We start from the raw sequence: 13,984 nt of genomic DNA on the forward strand, positions 1-13,984 counted from the left end.
TCGGTCAGACAGTAGAGAATACAAACCAAGTAATTTTATTCAGGTGCAATCGAGCGGAGTCCAGTCTGACCAGCCTCCTGAGATTGCTGCAGACGGACTGACTTCAGCAAACAGATTCATTATGTATGTTTTCTGAACCAAGAATGTCCTGCCCCTAATGGAAATCTACTAGCAGGTGCAGCTAAAATAAAGAAGTACAGTAAGACGAGCCTCGACTCATTATCTCTGGAGCAAAGTCATGCTGTTCGTGTCTGCTACTAGACTAGTGTGAGAAAGCCGTTATCTATGGGAAAGGAACGCATTAGTAAGAACAGTGTATTCATTAGCAGAGCGAGGCTTAACCTTGGAGAAAGGAACATTTGCACAGCCTGCTTCTCGAGTCAGGGAATACATAGCTGATGTCCTGATTAAAAATGGTGACTAAATCTAAAATGGTGCTGCAAATGCTAACCTAACATGGGAACAGAGAACGAACAAAACAGCAAAACATTTTAATTTCATCAGACCCTCCTGTTAGCATTTGTTAAACATTTTCGAATTGTGGTGGAAAAGATGTCATATGCAGAGGAACAAAGGACATCAACACTCAGAACTATCCATATACTCAGTATCGTGAATAGACATTGCAAGGGATGATACAGATCCAAAAATTCCCTCGTCAATCTGCATCATGTTGGCAATGGCTTTTTGCAACATGATGGCAGCACTTGTGGCATGAGCTGACTTTTTCGGTTTAGGGATGAGAGCACTTAGATAATAAGGCACAGAGGGATCAACAAAAAGGGGCTCTTTAAGGCCTCTGATCTCGGGGGGGGGGGATGACTGCTGCATTAAGTATGTTGTTTTCAGCATCAGTTTGGGTCCTTATAAGCTGCGTGTCCCTGAAGGGGATAAACTGAGGTATCTTCTCACCCTCAGCTTCCCTGATACCATCCTTCACCCATTCGTCATAGGGTAAGGGCAAGGGTACTTTGCGGCAGTTGCCTGAGTGGATCCAGTTCTTTAGGCCAGCGACTTTCACAGCTGTCCTGGTAGTGAGGAGGACCAACCCTGGCCCCTTCCAACTGGGCTCCAGGCTATTTTTCCACAGAAAATTCTTTAGTAACACCCAGTCCTCCGGATGGATGTATGACCAGGCCCTCCTGGTATAGGTGGAAGGGACTTGTGGATCTGTTGGTGAATAGAATGCAGACTTTTAGTTAACTCATAAAAGTAATCTGTCAACAAAGGATAATCAATATCTGAGATTCTACGCGGACGCAACAGACATTCGCCGGGCGTCCGAACACGTACTCGTAGTGTGACAATCCTGTCCTAGAATATGCTGCTGTTCTTGTGGACAAAAGAGCTAGCGGCAAAGCATCTGACCTTTGCGACCCTGTGGTCTCCTGGATCTTTGGCAATTTCAGTTTGAGAGTACCGTTATACTTCTCAACCAAACCTGTTGACTGGGGATGATTCGCAGCATGGAACTTCTGCCTAATATGTAGTCCCTCGCAAACTAGCTGAATAACCTTGGCATTGAAATGACTTCCGTTATCACTCCAGATCAAACGGGGCAAGCAGAAACGAGGAAAGAACTCCTTCAGGAGTATCTTTGCAGTAGCAATGGCTGTATTCTCTTTAGTGGGGTAAGCTTCAACCCATTTACTGAACGCACAAACAACCACCAACACATACTTAAAATTATTGACTGCATCCATTTCAATTAAGTCCAATTGAAGGATCTAAAAAGGGAAAGTGGTAAGTGCAAAATTACCAGGTGATGTAGGGGTACCCTTGCCAGGATTGTACATCATGCACACCATGTAGTATTTTACTAAATGTGCAGCTGTCTTTGAGATATTGTCATTTCGCCATACAAGGTCTAACAACTTGCAAATACCATTAGCACTGATATGAGCTGGCCCGTGGGCCATAGTGACTACAGGAAGAACATATGCATCTGGCAACATCCATCCATGCTTCCCCGACTTGTCAATCCAACATCCTTCATCATTCGTATTTGCTGTACTTTGTTGCCACACCGCTAATTCCTCCACAGTGGCCTCACTCTGTATCTCCCTCACATTTTCTAGTGTATCCTCAAACATGGAGAACTCAGGCACTCACCTGACGGGACCTGCTACAAACATTCTTTTCTTCTTTGATTGGGCTGTTTCCTTAGCTGTTTGATCTGCAAAAGCATTCCCCTTACCCACAGTCAGTCATTTTCCTATGGGCGCTGCACTTCACTATGGCCACTTTCTCAGGGATCGTCAAAGCGGACAGAAGCATATGTATAAGAGGACCATGCTGAATGTATGTCACCGTGCCCAGAGCCGCCCAAAATTATGGGCGACTCCGAAGGCATACTGGCTGTCCGTATAAATATTAACGACCAGTCCCTCACTCAACTCAGGCTTGAATAAGGGCGATTAGCTCTGCAACTTGGGCCGACTGATGGGGAACTTGTGATCTCTCAACAACCGCGCCCAGTGTTGTAATTGCGTATGCGGCATTTGTAGTGCCATCTAGTAACTTAAAGCAAGAGCCATCGACCTATATTTCCGCTTGGGGGTCAGATAAAGAAACATCCGTCAGATCTACCTGTCCTTTCGTCTCTTCTGTCCGGAAGATACAATCATATCTGTCAATCTCCTCATTCTCAGGAGGGAGGGGTAATAACGTGGCTGGATTCAAAGTGCACAGCGTTTGATCGTAATGTGCCTTTGAAAGAGCGTTCGCTCGTAACCTGTCAGACCTGCGCTGGTGAGGTGCTCTGTCCTTGTCTTATTCAAAAGTGTATCCACAGCATGGAGTACCATAACTGCGAGGTCCGTATTGAGTAAAAGTTCTGCCGATTGTCTTATTGAGACGTCCACAGCCGCGACCACTCTTAGACAGCTCGGGAGGGCTCGGCGACAGGATCAAGCACAGCAGAGAAATAATCACACAGACTTTGCTTATCTCCAAATTTTTGTGTTAAAACAGAAAATGCACAACCACCCAACTCATGGACCTACAATACAAAGCATTTTGCGTAATTCGGGGTACCAAGCACTGGAGCTGAGCAAAACGCGGTTTTTAATTGCTCAAAAGACTGCTGACACTCTGGCGTCCAAGGCAGGGGCTTATGAACATCCTATAGTGTTCGCGCAAGCAGGAGCTTAATAAGAAGCGAGTAGCCAGGTATCCACGGCCTGGAAAAGGAAGTGATACCTATGAAAGCACGCACATCTTTCGGTTTGCGGGACAGACATTTTAACAATGGTACTGATGCGCTCAGGGGACAGTCTCCTACCTCCTGTCGACAATACTGACATTTGGAAAGAGACCCTGTATGTTGAGCTAAGTGTAGCAGCAATTTAAAGGTACTTTCTCTGCACCCTTGTCCTGTATCCGAGGCGATGAGGAAGTCATCCACATATTGAAGCAATACATTACCTGTGGGGAGTGACAAGGAAACAAGCTGACCTTTCAATGCCCGACTATAGATACTCTGACTCTCTGTATAGCCTTGAGGAGCATGACCGAACCTAAAGCATCTGCCAGCGAGGGTGAACCCGAACAGAATTCTGCTATCAGGATGAATGAAAATACTGAAGAATGCATTCTTCAAGTTAATGACAGAAAATAATTTGGCAGAAGGAGTCCTTGTCAAGAGAGTCGTAATATCAGGGACCACTGGAAACTGAGGATTCACTATTAGGTTAACGTCACGCAAATCAATCACAAAACGATAAACATCTTCCTGATACTCAGATGGACCCGAAGGTGTCCATTTTAGGATCGGAAGTATAGGGCTGTTACAAACATTATCAGTCGTCTCCTCAAACACTCCTTTCTCAATCAAGTCTTGCACAATTTGTATCAAAGCTCACTCACCTGGCGTTGGTATCTTATACTGAGGAATACAGGGTAAAATAGCACCTTCATTGACTCGTATCGAAACAGGCTATAGCTGCAACAAACTCACATGTGTCGCCCACAGTGTGGGTGGCACATTTTTAAATTCAGCAGGGAGGGGCACATCGTTCGACAGACACTGCTTCGAGCACACCACATCAGGACCTATTGTCATATAGACACCGGCTGTTGAGCAGTAAATCTCAGCATGCAATTTCTCCAACAAGTCCAAACCCATCAAATTCTCTCCACAATTGGACGTCAACAAGCATGGCGAATTCACAGTGAAAGGACCAATAGTCAATGCAAGGGGTTTTGAAACCGGGCTAATAACCGGTACACCAGCAAATCCTACCAAAACATTATTATGGCCAGACAGAGCCGCCCCAGGGACCAAGGAAAAGAAATAGAGATGTTTGTTGCACCTGTATCCACCAAAATCTCCTTATTCGAACCACGCACATCCGCACTAATGTACGGACCTCACTGGTCTACAGGCATCAAAACTGGTCCCTCACCCTGTCCCCAGCTGTCCTAGCTCAGAGACATTCCAGTCACCTCCACCGTATCGTAGTCATCATAATACAGTTTGCCCCGAGGTTCGTCAAAGTAGTTCTGAACAGTACGATCCTGTGATGTCCCAACGGCCTGACCTCTGTCATGACAGTCATCTCGACGACCCCATTCATGAGACCCCCGCCCTCTTTTGACCACCACCTTCTGCAGAAGCACAGGGCACTCACTGCGCCAGTGATCCTCCTCCTTACAGTACGCACACTGATTCGGTCTTACAGGCGTATCATTCCCGCTAGTACGGGGAAGCTGTCGGACCCCACCACCACGTCCTCTACCATTCCCTCGAGAAGCCTGTTGCAACAACACCTTCGTCTTCATATCGTTCTGCTTTTTCTCCATCTTCTCCTTATCCTCATTTCCCCTGTCTTCATAATACTGCGCCATATTCAAAATAACAGAAGGAGAAGAGGTGGACCAGGTGCTTTTGGAAGCCTGTATTCGAGTCACCATCCCTGGCAGCAGGTTTGAAACAAATCTACTAACAAACAAACGCACACCACCTTCAATCGACAAGTCCTGTGCACTATAATCCAGAAACACTTTCAAACCGGGTGAAAAAATCAGACACACACTCCTCTTTCCTCTGACGACAAGCCAATGGCTTGTCCCAATCAATCTTTCTGGGCGGAATAAGAGACTGCATATACATGAGAATTCAGCCTGGCAAGGCAAGTATCTCTGCCTTAAGCTTCTCACCAGGCTTCCTCTCCTGGTCCCATACTTTAATTTGATCCTGTGCATGTACCTATTTCCAAATATCAACTGGAACCAGCAAGCCATAGAAAATTTCAATATCCCCCAGCTTCATTACTGTCTAATAGTGGCCTCAGTCAATTCTTTTTAATATGCAGTAGGATTTTTCCTAGGGTCCGGCAACTGAGTCTTAAGTGACAATACCTCACTCCTTTTCCATGGAGTATAAACCCACTGTTCTTGGAAATGGGCCGCTTCCCCTGGTCTAGTAACAACATCGTGCTGATCTCATATCTCTGGTATTTCAGGGTGATATATGGGGTGGACCTCCTCATCGGAAACTGAGATACCCTCTTCGGGCTCTTCTCAAGCAGCCTACTCTGATAAGCAACCAACGTCGCAACATTACCAAAAAGTTGACCAGGCGCCAGATCTGCAATGTATACATGATCCTTAATATTATAGATAATCTGTGGTGCTGCATCATTGAAACACTGCTCCCAAAGCCCAATCAAAGTAGCCCACATGTGTTTAAGGGCATGCTGTTGTACAAAAGGCTCATAATCTTTCATCACACTTCACACATCTTACACACTGTAAATGGGGTAAGGAGCCCACTGCGCAGCCTGATTAGCCACCACCTTTTTCTCTGCATCTCCCACATCAGATCGCACCAAAGTTTGCGCCAATCGTTCCCTAAATTTAGTCTAGTCTCTATCCTCCGGGCCACGTAGCAGTGTCCCAATACTCTGTAGCATCAGGGAATATAGGAACACACTGGGAGTGATAACAGAGTTAGTGGGCATTAACGTCGCTGCTGGCTGGGTCGTGGGTGTAAGAGCTGGCGAAAGGGATGCTGAAGCAATAGGTGTTGCAGGAATGTTAAGTCGTAGTTGCCACAGACGAAGACAAGGAAAGGACAGGAGGTGCAGTGGCCAAGGCAGTCTGATCAACAGTAACAGAAGCAGAAACAGCAGTGACAGAAGAACCAGGTAGCCGTGCCTGTGGGGCAAGAGAAGGATATACCCTCTGCGGGGCATATGGAGGTGGAGGTCGAGCATCTAGCAATTCTTCCACAAAAGCATCATTTTCCTCTCTGGCTACATAGGATTCATCAATATTCAGTCGAAACCTCCTATCTTCACATTCAATTTCTATCTCCTGTTTCTCTCTATCATGCGCTACAGATTTCGGAGTCAATGTCTGCATTCTCCCCTTCCAGGCCTCCCTCTCTGCTTTCATTCAGCTCTGTTTAGCCTCGTTTTGCCATGTTCTGAGGAAATCAAACATAGACTGCCTACTTCTTGCAAACCACTTTTCCTGTAAGAGCCTCATTTTTTTGTTCATCAAAGGTGCCTGTCAAAGGTCACTGTAACTCGGCATGGTACTTCATATATTTGTTCCGTAGCGTATTAAACATAATAGGGCGAAGACCATGTTTTACATACATATAAAAATTTGGGGTGCCTTCGGAGGCGCTGGCTGACTTTTTTTTTTTTTTGCAGTCTAGCATCAGCAGAACAACGACGACAGCAAGAAATCGAAAAGCGACTAAACACCGGCATTTTCAAAAGTAAGCCAAATTTGTTATGTTGCTGGGCAAAGTGTCAGCAAACACTTTGCATCCAAATCGGTCCTCAGACCGTAGCAGACCAAAACCAAAATCAGGCCATTGACAGTACCAAAGACAAACCAAAATGGTACCATATCCACAAAGAACAAAAACAAACTCACCTGGTGCACACAGGTCAAACAAATGCATTCTCCACTGCCGACTCTTCGGACCAGACTTTCAAATCCAGGGTTTTGCCATTCAGGACCTTAGTCGGGATGACCACTGGGTGAGGCACCACCCGGTCAGACTGACTGGGCAGCTCAAGTTCGGGACTTTCTCGTGCAGGTATCCCTGGTCCTCCTATCTGACACTACGATGGCCCCGACCTCACCCGTCCGCGGGCGAGGATGGGTCACCCGATGGAGTCCCTTTTCGGGCACCAGCTGAATGAAGCGACCCGATTAGTGCCGCCCGGGTCACTCGAAACCACCTCTTATCTTCCCATACAAATAAAGACTTGGTCAGACAGTAGAGAATACAAAACAAGTATATTTTATCCAGGTACACTTGAGCGGTGTCCAATCTGAACTGCCTCCTCCTGAGCTTGCTGCAGAGGGACTGACTTCAGCAAACATAGATACATTATGTACGTTTTCTGAACAAAGAATGTCCCGCCCCTAATGGAAATCTACTCGCAGGTGCAGCTAAAACAAAGAAGTACAGTAAGGCGAGCCTCAACTCTGTGGCCGGGTACACATTGTCACTGGAGCAAGGTCATGCTGTTCGTGTCTGCTACTAGACTAGTGAGAAAGCCTCTATCTATGGGAAAGGAATGCATCAGTAAGAACCGTGTATTCATTAGCAGAGTGAGGCTTAACCTTGGAGAAAGGAGCATTTCCACAGCCTGCTTCTCGAGTCAGGGAATACATAGCTAACAACATGATTGAAAATGGCGGCTAAATCTAAAATGGTACCACAAATGCTAACTTAACACGGGAACAAAGAACAAACAAAATAGCAAAACATTTTGATTTCATCAAAGGGTCTTCTCAAGTATGTTCAATATCACCATCTCAATAGTGTGGACTAGAAGCTATTTGTCTTCGAGACTCTTTTTGTAATTTTCTTGCAACTGGTACTAAGCTTCTCAGGGCCTTTGTGGTTTTTGTTATCTACGCTGGAGCTGAACCTTTTGCTACCCATGCAATAATGGGGAGAAATAGTTCTATATTCTCTTTTCCATTGCTGTTATTGGTTCCTTCAGCTAGTGCAGGAGACCTTTTTATACACTCCCTGAAAGATAATTTTATGTGACTAACTTGCATAAAACCTGAATTTTTTGCAGCATCCATGTAATCAGATTTTTCTGTTTTATATTGAAAATTCACAATGTCCTCCCTAAATGCCTTAATACAGTAAAAAGAATTATAGTAGCTGCAACACAGTGTAGATTTTGTCAGTAAGTATCTAACTGACTGGGACACGCTTTGTGCAAGAAACTCCAAACACTGCAAGTGCCAGTTTCTTCTACTAGAACTTTCGTGTAGTATATTTCTTACAGGTCATGTAGGCGACAGATAGTAAAATGACAAGATGACTGTTCGAAGATATTAACTGCTCTGGTACTATACAGCTTGTACATTCCATATCTCTTTTAATGTATGTTGGAAGGTGGGTTATAGGGAGTGATAGGTAGGCACCTAGCACCAGCAACAAGGCCGCCAACATGGTACTGGGTCCTAAATAGGGTCTGTATAAATTAGTCCCTTGCTTAACTCGTGGTAGCTAATACTGAGCAATAAGGCTTAACGTTGGAGACGGGCATGTAAAGCTTTTTAAAACAGAAATATTGTGAATAAGTGAGACATAACACACAATTAAAATCCCACACCAATTTATACAAATGGAAATATATTTATCTTTACATTGATACCAAAACTATGAAAATCCAATGAAGGGAATCAGCGATATGAATTTTAAAGCAATAAACACCTTTTAGAGCTTAGAAACCAATTGCGCCACTTCTGGACATTTGGTCGTGCTTGACCAGGGCAAAGTCAAAGTTTGAGGCCGACCGCGATGGAGCCCTTCTCGGCTACCCCACGCAGTTGACCTCAGGCAAAAATGACCTTCGGATTTAGAAACTTTTCTGGAGCTTTTTCTGCCAAGGGCCCTCGCTGCTCTCCACCAGTCTGGATTCCATGAGGGTTGCTGGCTTGTAGCTGCAGAGAGTCTACTCCTTCTTGAAGCAAAGCAAAGTCCTTGGAGGTGTATTCCCAGATAGGGAAGTAGGCGCAGTCTTCACCAGGCAGGTCCTTGAGTGCAGATCAGGATTCCAGCAGGACAGTCCTCCTCCTTGTAGTTTCAGGCAGCAGAACTGAGAGGCTCTGCACCTCTCACATATGTATCCAGCATTCTCTGGCAACAAATAGGAGAGCACCCCTGTCCGATGAGGTGCAGGGCAACAACCAGATCATGACCACTTCCTCCAAAGTGTGGCATAGTCTTTTCCTAGAAAGCACTATTCTCTCAAGATTCATCATGGCTGACATTTCAGCAGAGCAGCAAGAGCTAACTAACCCAGACTCAGAGTATGGCAAATTTCCATAAACTCCCCCCACTCACACCTGTGAATTCCTTCCTTAAACCTCCTATCTGGCAGTGGGAGGGGTTGGCCCTGGCTGACAGGCTTGCTTGACCTGTTCTTCCATTGAGGTTGATGCTTTATTACCCAATCCCTGATCTGGCATTCCAGTGCCCCACAAAGCTCTCTCCATCAGGTAGCCTCTGCACGGCCAGGCCACTTATCACCTACTCAAGGCAGCCTGGATAATCCCCCAGGGCTGACCAATCAGGAAGGAGTGCCAGAGACTGTATTTTATCTGACAGAAAAGAAAGTCTTAACTTCTTTTCTGTACAAGTTATGATAAATTCAACAATGCCACGTTGCTGGATTTATCAGTGCCATTCATTTCAGTCTTTGAATTATATTTTTCACTCTCCTAATAATAGTTATGCGTCCATAACATATTGCCATGTTAGCCTATGAGGCCAACTATCTTCAAGGCGAAAAAATTAAATGTGCAATTTCTTCCACACTAGGGTTTATAAAACCTCCTTAATAAAGCCCATGTTCATAATTACAGAACTCCCCACCACTGGAACACCTACGGGAGACCTGGGGGGGTTCCTAATCTGCATCAACGATTTTGGTTATTATTTCACAGTGCCCACAGCACCAAAGTCAAATTTGTAGTCCATTTACTACACTAGGGAGAAATAAAATGGGCAGCTTTTAGTCACCAAGTTTTATGAAACCTCTTTTATGGGGACCCTGCTTATAGTTCTATTACTCCCCCCTCTCCCCCCACACCCCTGCAGCAACTAGGGAAGACCTTGGAGGGTACTCGCAATGTAAAAATAAGGTAGATTATCACATTTAAGGTGCCCATACCTCCAAAGTCGAGTTTGCAGTGAATTTACTTTTAAAAGCAGTGCTGGATCACATGGCTGCTTTTAAAATTTCTCTCAGTCTCTCAGCAGTGCACACATGCAAGTGCAACTGAGGCTGCTGGCGTTTACACTGCCATGCCCTAATGTATACTAGGGACTTATATAATAGGGCCAGGGGATGAAAACTATCTATATTAGCGATTTATAGGGTAGGTCATGCCAATTATAAGTGTACCTCAATGTATGTGTTTGTGTTTAACATCTCACTGGCCCTGGGGCCAACTAGCAGAGCCCAGGACACAGTCCGAGTCAGCTACCACCAGTTCCATTCAGAACCAAAAAATGGAGAAGAACAGGGCAAAAAGGGTGTCTTTCTAACAATGTATAACTTTAAACAACATCCAAATATCTTAACGGGGTTGTGGTTGTCCTGGGTTTAAGTACTTGATCTACTCCCTTGCAAGTGTTTCCCAGAGTTACTAGGAGTAAAAGAGAAGATTAAGACTTGATGTCAGTCAGTCATAAGCTTTTATTCGATATGCAAGATATCTTATAAGCACTTTTATAATACAATTAATACAATGTACAAAAAAATCATTGCCACAAGAAGTCAGTATAAAAATATTAAAAGAGATAAGAGGGTGTGAAAAACCGTTAATAAATTAACTAAAAAGAGAATTAAACAGCTACTGACAATCTCTTACATCGAATAAGCCAAAACTGTTTTAAAAATTTAGCTATTCCGCACACAATGGGGGGGGAAGTGTCCGTGCCTAGAATACGCAAGGCTACTAAATGACTGCGTGTGCCCATGTTCCGGCAGAGTGGTTTCAACCAGAAACTCCTAGGCCTTGCGTAGTCCGGGCATTCAAATAAAACATGGGCAATGGACTCAATTTTACTCGGGCAACATGCACAGTTGGGAGAAGTACGGGCCACAAAAGACCATTTCGATACCAGAGCACCTAGCGGAAGGGAACCAACTCTGAATTTGAAATAAAGAGCTCGGTCAAAGGGGAGAGAAATCAAGTCCAGGTAGGGTTCAAATGCCACAGTGTCTTTAATTTGTAAAAAGGCGGCAGTGGACCTGCAGTGGTTAGAGGTTGTAATTAGACGCTCCGCAGTCCATTTCCAAAAAAGCGCCTTAACAACTTCTTTTGGAGGGGCTGAGCGAGATGACCAGCAATCTCCTAGGCCGATGTTCTCCAAAAGCTTTTTGGTGTCACTTAACCATTTTATATGAGCCCAACCCCCCTGGCTCATTATATCTCCCAGGGCATCAGCATAGGATTTTAATTCTTCGCTCCTCCAAATCCTTGTCCACAACAGGAGCGGGCGAAGCTGGGCCTGGTCTTTAATGTTTTTACATCCCATGTCCATCCACACTGGTACAGATGGTGTGCTCAATGGAACAGAGATAAGAGATTTTAAAAGCTTGCTCTCTGCTGTCACTAGGGCATCCAGCCGGCAGTGGCCCCACAATTCTGCCCCATACAAGGCTGATGTCACTACTTTGGCCTTGTAGATTTCGAGTACTGGGGTAAGTGATCTCCTGGTTGAGGCCCTGTATTCCCTCATGAGAGCTCCTCCTACTCTCCTATGATTTATGACCATTTTATCTATGTGGTTAGCCCAAGACATCCTGTCCGTAATCCGGATACCTAGGTAGTCGAATTCGGGTACTCTCTCTAGAGGGATAGAATTAAGTGTAGGTGGGCAGCCCAATTTTTTAGGTGGATTTACAACTAAGTATTTCGTTTTGTCCACATTTATTATTAACCCTTTTGCCTCACAGAACTCCTGGAATCGTGTTAATAATTTCTGCAGGCCTTGTGGGGTCTTCGAGATCAGGAGCGTGTCATCCGCAAATAGCAGGGTTGGGATGCGAACACCTCCAAGGCAGGGGGCGTCGGCTGGTTCTTGTTGAAGATGTTTTACCACCCCATTCAGATATAGCGAGAATAGGGTGGGCGCCAAGACGCAGCCCTGTCTTACGCCCCTGAAAACTGGTATCTTGTCAGTGAGCTCTCCGTTTTTACCCCAACGGACCTGTGCAAAGGTGTGGGCATGAAGGCTTATGAGAAGGGACAAGATGTAAGGTGGTAATCCCAACTCATAAAGGACCCTCCAGAGCTCTTCCCGGGGAACTAGGTCAAAGGCAGTCTTCAAATCTATAAAAGCTAAGTAAAGACTACCCTTGCCTAGTTCCACCACCTTCCACCCCAAAAGGAACAGCCTAAACACCTGCTCTATAGTCCCCATACCAGCCCGGAAACCTGCCTGAAAGTCTGATAGGATTTTTCTCTCCTCCACCCAATGGAGAATCCTACCGAGGATAGCTTTACCAGCTATCTTTTGGGTGGAGTCAATCAGACTTATAGGGCGATAGTTGCCCGGAGTTTCCCTACACCCTTTTTTATAAATGGGTACAACCACAGCCCCTTTCCAGGATTCTGGCACTGCTCCTCCCCTCATAATATCATTTAGGAGAGCTGCTATGATCCTTCCCCAATCCGCCGGGTAAGCCCTCATTAAGTCACCCGGAAGGCCATCCGGACCCGGTGCCTTTCGGGGTGCTACCCAGCCTATAACCCCCTCGATCTCTAAAGGGGTGAAGAGGTCATAGGCATGAGGTTCAAATGTTAGTATATGATCCCTCCCCACGGTCAGTTCCCCGTCTGGAGGGAGGTATAGGGACCCAAAGTGTTTTACCCAGCTTTGAGGCGGGATGTTACAGGGCCTCATGGCTGCGTCGGGTTTACTCCGCTTATTTATGAGATTCCAGAAGGCCCCTGAATCCCTGATTTTACTAGCCTGGAGTAGATCTTCCCAATGTTTAACTTCCCACTCCCTTTTAGCCAAATTAAGGGACTTTTTATAGGTCTTCCTTGCATCCTGAATCAGACTAGGGGATTTGGATTTAACTGCCCTAACTAACTTTGTTTTAAGGCCCCTACATACGTGGGTGTACCAACCATCAACTGGTTTGTTAGTTCCTTTACTACCCGGCTTTTTAGGGTAGAGGGTAAACACGTTAGTTAAAGCTTCAATCAGGGAGACAAAACACCCACTAACGTTACCCACCCCTTCTAAGGAGGTTCCGAGAGATGTTATCGCACGGCTTAGATGGGATTTAATTTCCCCAACCTTTGCCTCGGATAAAACCAGTTTCGCCCATTTGATTCTTCTACCACATGGGGAGACTTCCGATTCATCTGGTGGTACAGGTGCCAGGTTGATGTTGGTCATCCTTAACGGTTGCCACCATTGTTCAATTTTTAGGGAGAGTGAGTTATGATCACTTTCTGTCGAAGGGACCACCTGCATATCCCTTACATAAGGCCATAAGCACACATCTATTAGAATATAATCTATCCTAGAGGTGTGCCCTGGTCTATTGTAGGTGTGGGCACCCCCCCTATCCGAGGAAGTCCTTCCATTCACTGCCCTTAGGTTAAATTCAAGACTCAGGGAGTATAACTGGAGCGCCACTTCTGTCCACCTTTTAATCGGTGGAAGGTCCAGTGCCGGGATCCCCCACCTAGCATCCTCCTCATCTTGGTCGAGGGAAACGTCCGAGCCCAAGGGCTCGAACGTACAGTTCATATCACCTGCAACCAGAGTGCGAGTCTTATGGGGGGAATTGTTTAACAGGGTCTCAAGGAGAGCTATTACTGGCGACTTCCTCCCACCTTTTGTACCCCGGGCATACACATTATAGACATTTAGAACAATTCTTCCCCTTTGATCTATAAGGGTGATATTTTGTATGTCCGGGGAACCTGTGGGAAAATCCACAACTCTACAGTTTAGAGAAGC

At 45.5% G+C, this 13,984-nt stretch overlaps 1 protein-coding gene across 3 annotated transcripts in view; it reads left to right on the plus strand.

The window, feature by feature from the left end:
• SH3YL1 (SH3 and SYLF domain containing 1) overlaps nucleotides 1-13,984 on the plus strand; it is an 898,181-nt gene that overhangs the window by 384,100 nt on the left and 500,097 nt on the right. The window lies entirely within an intron of this gene.

This window comes from Lissotriton helveticus, chromosome 6, assembly GCF_964261635.1.
Source record: "Lissotriton helveticus chromosome 6, aLisHel1.1, whole genome shotgun sequence".
NCBI classification, from domain to species: Eukaryota; Metazoa; Chordata; class Amphibia; order Caudata; family Salamandridae; genus Lissotriton; species Lissotriton helveticus.